The sequence below is a fragment of the Gracilinanus agilis genome, chromosome 3 (assembly GCF_016433145.1).
Source record: "Gracilinanus agilis isolate LMUSP501 chromosome 3, AgileGrace, whole genome shotgun sequence".
In the NCBI taxonomy this organism is placed as follows: domain Eukaryota; kingdom Metazoa; phylum Chordata; class Mammalia; order Didelphimorphia; family Didelphidae; genus Gracilinanus; species Gracilinanus agilis.
In genome coordinates, this window is record NC_058132.1 from 45,788,195 (window position 1) to 45,797,967 (window position 9,773).

Here is a 9,773-nt window from a genome sequence, read left to right on the forward strand (position 1 = left end):
GGGAAAGAGAGAGGGAGGGAGGGAGGGAGAGAGAAGAGAGGTGGGGGGGAGAGAAACAGACAGAAAGAGAGAGAGAAAGGAAGGGAAAGAGGGAGGGGGGGATGGGAAGAGAGACAGAGAGAGACAGAGACACACAGAGAGAGAGGGAGACAGAGATACTGAGAGAGATAGACAGGGAGAGAGAGAAAGAGAGAGAGAGGGAGGGAGGGGAGGAGGGAGAGAGAAGGAGGGATGGATGGATGGAGGGAGAGGAGCAGGAGCAGAAGGAGCCTGCAGCTCTTCTGGGTGGGAGAAGGCAGGCTCCAGAAAGAACACCCTTTCACAGCAGACTGCCCCCTTCCTCTTCCCTCCCTGGGGCCACAGGAGCACAGATCTAGTGCTGGAAGGAAGCTCCGAGGCCATTTACTCCAAGTCCTGCTCTCAGAGAGGCCCAAAAAGAAGTCCAGGAACTCCAGCGTCCCAGAACGTGACAATGGCGCGGCGGGTCCTTGGTGCCGACTCCCAGAATCGGGGCCACTTTTTCCTGCATGGGTCCATCATCACCATCATCACGGCCACCCCCAAGAAGCACGGGTTAGCCAAGTGCTGACTGGGTTCCTGGCAATACCAGGAGAGAGCCCACGGGGCAGACATGGAGGGCCCATTGGGTAGATCCTCGGGCTAGGGAAGGGGCCTCTGAGGCTACCCTCAGGGTTCCTTTCCTCTCACAGCTCTCATTGTACAGAGGGGGCTCCCTGAGGCCCCTGGAGGCTTGGGCAGTGGCTCATCTCTTGGCCCTGGAGGTCCTGGGGATGGGCGGTCTAAGTCCCCAGAGCAGGCCAGGGCCCGTCTATGGGGCCCGTCTCTCAGCCCCGTGAACGTGGCCTTCCCTTGCAGGCCCCCCACTCTGTGGGCCTCACTGGCCGGGGCCTCTTTGTCCTAGAGGCGGCAGAGTGGGAAAGCGTGATGTCGGCCCCCCGGGATGAACCCCTCCCCGCTGGGCCTCAGCCTGAAGCCCCTGGAGCTGGGCTCCGGCCTCTGCCCGTCCCGGGTGCCCCTCTCTGGGTCTGGCTCTCTCCCACCTCTGAAAAGCCGCTAAGAAATGGGAGGGAAGCGGGAGCCCAGAGGAGCGTGGCCGGCGGGGAGGAGGCAGGGCCGGGGGAGGGAGGCCGAGGAAGCGAGGCTGTAACCAGGGTGGTGCTGGAGGCAAAGGGAGGAATCCCAGGGTCCCAGCAAGAGCGCGGGGCACAGGGCCCGGCCTGCCCTACACCGCGCCCGCCTGTGATCAGGTTTTAAGGGCCACTGCCCGCCGGCCCAGACAATACTGGGGGGAGGCTTTGAAGTCAGAAAGGGAAGCCGCGCTGGGAGCGGGCAGCGCGGGGGCTCCTGGGGGGAGGGGGGCCGGCCAGGACAAAACCCACAGTCGCTCCCAGCCGGGGGTCCCCGAAACGTGAGAGACAAAGGGAAAACAAACAGGTTTGGAGCGGGGCGGCGCATGGAGCTGCGTCTGGCCCCCTGCCCCTGCTGGCCGCCCTGGGATGATGGATGGCTGGGCCGGCCGCTGCTATTTACATAACATTGGCTTTCCACCGGTCACCTCTGACACCCACGCTGCCTGAGGCCACTGGCCAGGGCCGGCCTTCAGGGCCCAACTGGGTGCCTTGGGGGCAGGCCTGAGAGCACAAGGAAAGGGGGAACACACAAGGCCCCCCTTCTAAACTGGAGCCCAGGAACCCCTGGGTTCTAGACAGAGAGAGGATTTAGGCTCAAGGGGGCCTGTAGAAAGCCCTCATGTTACAGGGCTGGAAGTGGGCTCCTCTTCATCACCTCCTGAGGGCTGGGGGGGCCTTTCTCTCTCCCCTCCCTCTCTGGGCAGGGGGGGCCTTTCTCTCTCTCCATCCCCCTCTGGGTATGAGGGAGCCTTTCCCTCTCTCTCCATTTCCCTCTGGGCAGGGGGGTGCCTTTCTCTCTCTCCATCCCCCTCTGGATATGGGGGGGCCTTTCTCTCTCTCCATCCCCCTCTGGATATGGGGGGGCCTTTCTCTCTCTCCATCCCCCTCTGGGTATGGGGGAGCCTTTCCCTCTCTCTCCATTTCCCTCTGGGCAGGGGGGCCTGGGAATGCCCTGGGGCAGGGGCAGAAAGGAAGGGTTGGGTGCCCAAAGGCAGAGCATCTATTAGACCCACACTCAGAACTGGAAGCAACCCCAGAGTGCCAGCGACCCTCTCATTTTACAGATGAGAGAACTGAGGCGCGGGGAGAGCAAGTGGTTGCTAGAGTCCTTCTGATTCTAAGGCCTGGCCCCTCTCCCAGACGGGAGAACGAGCCCCCACGGGTAGGCACAGATGCCGCAGGAACGGGGCTGGGCACGGTGCCCCCCCGAGGTACCTCCGACCCTTACTCTGGGCAGACGCAAGCCAGCCTCTCCCCTAGACTTTCAGCAGAGGGACAGGCACCCAAAGAGGCCGGGGTGAGTGTCGGGTGCTGGCCTTCCATCCTTGGGGACCCCCCAGGAGCCCAGGCGAGCCTCTCCCCCTTGGCAGGGTGGGCAGGAGGCCTTACCTTATAGGGAATCGCTCCTTGGCTGCTCGGCTGGTTTGGGGTGGGCAGAATCACTTCATCCTGGGGAAGACAGAGAAAGGAACGACATGAGCCCTGCTGTTCCTCGGGGGGTGGCACGGGCTGGCCCCGGGAAGGGGGCACCCTAGGTAGAGCTGCCCAGTTACGGCCTGGCGGTGCAGTGGATTTGAGGATGCCTCCGCAGCCTCATCTGTTAAATGGGCATGATAATAGCACCTGCCTCACTGTGTTGCGAGGAGCAAATGAGACAGTATACAAAAAGGGCAAACTTGAAAGCACTATAGAAATGCCAGTGTGAGGGAGAGAGCCAGGTGGTGCAGTGGATGGAGAGCCAGGTCTAGAGACAGGAGGTCCTGGGTTCAAATGTGACCTCAAGACACCTCCTAGCTGTGTGACTCTGGGCAAGTCACTTATCCCCCATTGCCTAGCCCTTACCACTCTTCTGCCTTGGAACTAATACATAATATTGATTCTAAGATGGAAAGTAAGGGTTTAAAATATTTTAAAAATAACTTTATTAATTTACTTAAAAGCCTTTCCCTCTAAGTATTGGCTCCAAGGCAGAAGAGTGGTAAGTGGCAGGCGACAGGGGTTCAGTGACTCCCCCAGGGTCACACAGCTGGGAAGTGTCTGAGGCCAGATTTAAATCTAGGACCTCCCGTCTCTAGGCCTGGCTTTCTAGCCACAGAGTCACCCAGCTGTCCCAAGAACGTTATTTGGATATCCCTTCTTTCCTTTGCAGTCCTCTGTATTTTTTTTATGCTCAGACTTCTGAGAAAGGTGCCAGAGGCTCCCCCAGGCTGACTGCCCGCGAGGTCCCAGTGTGGAGGGAGGCCTCCGAGCCAAGGATGGTCTGCGATGGGGGGCAGGGTGGCCCGCAGGCCCGAGCATGGGCAGCCCGGCCAGAAGGGGCTCTGAAGCGGGACTCCTGGCTCACCGGGTACCTTTGCCGTGCTGAGCCCCAGATTCCTGCTCTGTTAACCATGGGTCAGACTAAAGGACTTGTTTTTCCCTCCTAGAATCAATACGAAGGATCCCTTCCAAGGCAGAAGAGCAGGGAGGCCTAGGCACTGGGGGTTGTGACTTGTCCAGGGTCACCCAGAGAGGAAAGGTCTGAGGCCACATTTGAACCCAGGACCTCTCATCCTGACTCTCCATCCACTGAGCACCCAGCCTAGATGACTTCAGAGATCCCCCCCCCAGCTCCAAGTCCATGAGGGAACATGTACAGAGATCATTATTTCACAGAGGAGGCCCAGAGAGAAGTGATTTAGTAACAGCACATGTGATAACAATAGTAATTAGTGAACAGTCACAATAATACATATCAGCAAAATAATCGTATTTTTTGTATATATTAGTAATAGTAAATAGTTAATACAGATGACACAATAGTAATGAGTTAACACAGTTACAGTAATGTATACTAGCAAGATAATAGTATATACATTTGCATATTTTAGTAATAGTAAATAGTTAATACCTACAATGCAATTCTAGTAATAGAATACAATGGTATATATTAGTAACTATAATAATAGTAAATTGTTAATACAGGGACAGTAATATCTATATATAAGTGATATAATAATAATAGCAAGTAGTTAATATATACCATACGATGGTAATTAGTTAACACAGGAACAGCAATATGATCTAATAGTATATATGATATATATAATATATTAATAATATAGTAGTAATAGCAAGTAGTTAATACTATATATTAGTCATTAGTTAACACAGGAATGACTTAATATTATATATAATATATTAATAATATAATAGTAATAGTGAATAGTTAACACATAGTAACTAGTTAACACAGGAATGGCAATATGATCTAATAGTATATATTATATTAATAATGTAATAGTAATAACAAATAGTTAATACTATATAATAGTAATTAACATAGGAATAGTAATATGGCCTAATAGTATATATTATATGTAGTATATTAGTAATACAATAATAGTGAATAGTTAACATACTATGTAACAGTAATTAGTTAATACAGGAATAGTAATTTGATAGAAAGGTATGTATTATTTATAATATGTTTGTAATATGATAACAATGGTAACTAGTTAACCCATATTATAGAATAGTAACTAGTTAACAGGAATGGGAATATTATATTAGTAATATAATTGTATATATTATATTATCAGCAATATGATAGTCATAGAAAGTAAACTCATACTAAACAATAATTATTTACTAGTAATACTAATATATATTAGTAATCTAATCCTATATATTATATGTAATATAGAAGTAATAGGATAGTAAGTTGTTAACCCACAGGCCTATAACACACATTTTGTCACCCAAGGCCTACTTCAGACAGCTGGGGCACATACTCTGCTTTGGGTAAGAAATGTAGCTTAATGGTTAGAGAGCCCCTTCCTCTGACACATCCTGGCTGAGGAAGCCTGGATGGGTCCTTTTACTTCTCAAGCATTCCACAAATGACCAAGAAGGTGCACAGGTTTCCTCATCTGGGAGCTCCCTATATAATTGAGATCATGAGTCCCGTCCCTGTCCCTCTCCCATCTCCCTGAGGCCACTTCCACAGAGAATCATGGCCTCCCTCCTAAGGGGCCTACCTTGGCCTTCCTATCAGGACCCCAGAGAAGAACTATCCCCAAGGGGATAACAGATGGGGGCCGTCCCCCCTCTGCCTCTGCCTTTATTCCCTGTCCCCTGCTAGGGTTTTGAGGTTTCTTTAGAATAGGGGTCGGCAACCTTTTTAGCCTTGAAAGCCATAAACGCCACATTTTTTAAAATGTAATTTCGTGAGAGTCGTACATTGCTCACAGTGCCGCTCCTGTAAGAGTGCCTGAAAAAAAATGGACTTTATGGCTCCTGCAGAAAGAGCCATACGTTGCCGACCCCTGCTTTAGAAGATGGAAGTCCTGCTAGGCTCAGGGAATGGACCCAAGCAAGCCATAATCCAGGGAAAAGAAAGAGGACATGCCTGCTTGTGGGAGAAAGATGGAGAGGGAAGAAAGGCCTCTTTAGCTGGAGAGAGAACGACTCCTGTAGGGACAGAGCTCTCTGGCAGGCCCTGCCCCCTCCCCTTCCGAGTCTTAGAGAGAGAGAGAGAGAGAGACAGACAGACACAGAGAGAGAGACAGACACAGAGAGAGGGAGGCAGAGACAGAGACAGAGTGAGAGACTGAGAGAGGGAGGGAGAGACAGAGAGAGGGAAAGAGAAGGTACTCTGTTGATTCCTTTTTCCTTCTTCCTGTCTCCTCATTTGTGGCTTATCAATGATGCAAGAGGAATAACGCCACAATTTCCTTAGGCCGTGTAATCCCCAAATCAGATTGGGGGGGATTGTAGGAGGTGAGGTGACCTTGCGCGGGGCTCCGGGAATGCCACCCGTGCCGCCGCCCGCACTCCCAGTTCCCAGGACATATTTAGACAGATAACGCTAATTGTACTTGACATGTTCTCTTAAGGAGGGGCTTTGGTCTTCTTTCCTGCTTTTCCAGGCTTCTCTGGGCTGCTCAGGCAGAGCCCTGCCATGCTTCTGAGGGTGGAGGCTTTTCCTGCTAGGCAAGGCAGAGGAGGTCTGGAGCTAGCCCCTGGACACCGTGCAAAGGGAGCTCAGGATATTGGGACCCTGGGAGCACCAGCTCCAATGCTCTCTGATCACTACTGAATTAGGTTGTGCTAGCAACTCTTGGAGCAGAGAGGCACCTTAGTCTATCCCAACTTTAAAAATAAAAACAGAAACAGATGAAGAGGGGGTATCTAGGTGGATTGAGAGCCAGACCTAGAGATGGGAGGTCCTGGGTTCAAATATGGCCTCAGATACATCCTAGCTGTGTGACCCTGGGCAAGTCATTCAACCCCCATTGCCCACTCTTCTGCCTTGGAACCAACACACAGTATTGATTCTAACATAAAAGGTAAAGGCTTAAAAAACAAACAAACAAACAAACAAACAAACAAACAAACAAACAAAAAACAGATGAGCCCAGAGAAGGGAAGCAATTTGCCTGGAGTCACAGAAACCAGTTAATGGTTGAGTCATATTATGGAATCATAGATTTAGAGTTGGAAGGGACCTCCAAAGTTAACCACATTTTACAGAAGAGGAAACTGAGGCCCAGGGAGATTAAGTGAGTTGTTCAAGGTCACACAGGTATTGAATACCAAGAAACAAAATTTGAATTCAGATCCTCCCCATAGAGGCCAGTGAACTTTCTGCAACACTGTGCTAGGGCAGAATCCCAGATCCACTAAGGCCTCGTCTAATTCTGGTGTTCTTTCCCTCATCCTACAGCTCTGGACAGAGGCCTGAGCTAGGGGACAGAGGAGAAAAATGCATGAAATCCAAGGAATAGGAGAAAATGAGGAAGAGAAAGAAACTGACAGAGGGCAGAGAAGTTCTCTGCTGAATAGAAAAAGCCAGGGGGCTTTTGAGAGGAGAAAGTGACTTGAGTGCAGCAAAGGGCTGGAGTCCAGCTGGAGGGTGGTAGCTTGGGATGGTCAGCAGGTGCTTGTCCCCTTTTCTGAGCTTTGGTCCTGGACAGCCAACGAGGGACCAGACCTTGGGAGTTCTAAACTCTCGACTCTGGCCTAGTCTTTCCCTGGCCAGGCTCCCCCAAACCCTTCCCCCTTCCCCCCAAATGCACAACTCCACTCCTCCAATATCTCCCTTCCACCACCTTCCTCTCCCCTCCCCTCCTCTCCAGCAACTGTGCATTTATTAATTCATGAGGCACTAATTAGTTCTTTGTTTAATTTTGTGTTAAACAGACTGACCGGAATGATAACGACTTGCCGGGCTGCGTTGCCGTCCCCAACCACCCCTGTTTTCTGACAACAAGGGAGCACGCGAGACCGGAGCGCTGAACCCAACTCCCTCAGCAGTTGCACTTCATTAAGTCAAAATGTGACAAGAAGCTTAGACAGCGACTTGCAGATCCGATCACACAGAACAATTGGGCAGGAAACTTTCCAGGAGTTTGGGGGGAGGTTGGGGGTGGGGCTGTGTGTGTGGGTGAGGCCAGGGAGACTTCCAATATGGTGGACTGGTGTGCCCTGGGCATCGGGAACTGTGTGCTTGGTGTCACCTCAAAGGGGCCATTTCTAGATGGGACTCAGGGTGTCAGAGGGGTCTCTACTTTGGGCCTTTTTTCTTTTTCTCTCTCCATTGCTGCCCCATACCCCCTCGTTTCTGGGTTTTTCTCTCTCTCTTCCTCCCTTTTGGTGGGTTTGGGTTGAGAGAGTTTGTGGAGCAGCTGAGGAACATCCCTGGGTTGGGGATTTCTAATGATTCTTCCTGAGACGAAAGGAGGGGGTGGTTGGGTAAGGGCCTTCCACTGTCCCTTAATCAAACCAGACAGTCAGCAAACTCCCACTGGGACCCTAGACCTTGGAGTACAGAGGCTGCCAATACAAGGGAAGAAGGCCAGAAAGAAATGGCAGGCCTCCCCCATTCCGCATGAAGACTTCCTTAGTCATAGAAATGGGTCAGCAAAGTCCCCAGAAGAAGAAAGGGAACTGGGTTTCTTTTTTTCCTCATCCTATGACTAGACCACAAGAAAGAATAATTGAGAAATTCTCTCTGTCTCTGTCTGTCTGTCTGTCCATCCATCCATCCATCCATCCATCCATCCATCCATCCATCCATCATCTTGAGATGTCTTGCCCAGATACTGAGGCCCCCAAGAACTCTGCCTGGGGCTAGATCCTAGAATTCCTAGCCTGTGGTGGTCCTCTGTAGCTGGGTTCTGAGCTGACCAAAGAACAAAGATAATATCTAACCCAGGGGTCGGCCACGTATGGCTCTCGAGCCACATATGGCTCTTTCTGCAGGAGCCATAAAGTCCATTTTTTTTTTCAGGCACCATTACAGGAGCGGCACTGTGAGCACTGTACGGCTCTCACGAAATTACACTTTTAAAAATGTGGCGTTTATGGCTCTCACGGCCAAAAAGGTTGCACCCCTGATCTAACCCTTAAGAAACTTCTGCCCATCCATATCACTCCTACTCTCAGCAGCACCCCTTCCTCGCAAGGCTTCCACCTTCTGCCTCTGTGGACTCTTAGCCAGATACAACCTAGGGCCACAACATTTAGACTTTAGAGATGACCTAGTCCAATTCATTGCATGTTAAAGACAGGGAAACAGAGACCCAGGAACTTGCTTTAAACTTCCATCACTCCAGGGCACTGCCAAGCACAGAAGTCTTTAAAAAAAACTCAAGTCCTGCTCTGCATTGGAATTTGTGGCACCTGTCCACCTCTAGCCCCACCCTCTCCGCAAAGAAGACTGAGGCAGTTCCCTATAAACCAGAACTTGGGACCGGAAGGGGGCAGGGGAGGAATGAAAACAAAGGCATACAGGGAAATGAAATCAACCTGGGAAAATGTAGGCCTGGTGCCCCTCCCACCTCACAGCGGGCACAGAGAGCCTGTGTGCCCACGTCCCAAGTTCCTCTTCTCCCCTAGGCCAATGCCACCTGCCCAGATCTGCGCCTGGGCCCTCCCTCCAAAGAGGCCAGCCGGCCAGGTAAGGGGAGAGGCTACCAGGGAATAATGTCTTCTCCCTGGCCAGTTCAAAAGCACAGTGGTCTCAAGCCTGAGCCTGGCAAGTTCTGAGCTGGCTTCTGCTAATTTGCTGTCAGGCTGCCTAAGCAAACCAATTAAAACTAATCATTAATTATAAAAGAGAGAGAGAGAGAGAGAGAGAGAGAGAGAGAGAGAGAGAGAGAGAGAGAGAGGAAGGAGGAGAGAGAGAGAGGGAGTGAGAAAAGAAAGAAGAGAGAGAAGAGAAAGAGAGAGGAAAGAGTGGAGAAGGAAGAGAAAGAAAAGAGGAAAGAGAGAGAGGAAGGAAGGAAGGAAGGAGACAGGCAGAAGCTGTTATGGATAGGGAGAGAGACAGATATGAAGAAAAGGTCAGAGAGAGATGGAGAGAGCATGCAAGAGAAAGACAGGCAGAGAGACTAGAGGAAGAGAGAGTTAACCGGGACGGGGGCAGACAGAGAGGAGGAAAGAAGGCAGGCTGGCTGCGGAGAGGGAGGCAGGTGAAAGGAAGTCCAGATGAGGCAAGCTGAGTAGAGGGTGGCTCCTGGAGATGGACAGTGGAGGGAGGGGAAGGCGAGCCTCGAGCAGGGAAGGAGAGTAGTCAGCAGTGAACCCAGAAGAAGGAGAGAACAGAAGGGCGTACCAGGAGCAATGCTGCCTTGCCGG

General features: G+C 51.1%; 1 protein-coding gene across 1 annotated transcript in view; it reads right to left on the reverse strand.

Moving 5' to 3' along the window:
* Window positions 1–2,581, reverse strand: part of CASZ1 (castor zinc finger 1) — a 115,028-nt gene extending 112,447 nt beyond the window's left edge. Inside the window, exon 1 of the mRNA XM_044667730.1 lies at window positions 2,541–2,581. The gene's annotated coding sequence lies outside the window, so the exon portion shown is untranslated. The remainder of the gene's footprint in view (window positions 1–2,540) is intronic.
* Between the last annotated feature and the right edge of the window lie 7,192 nt (window positions 2,582–9,773).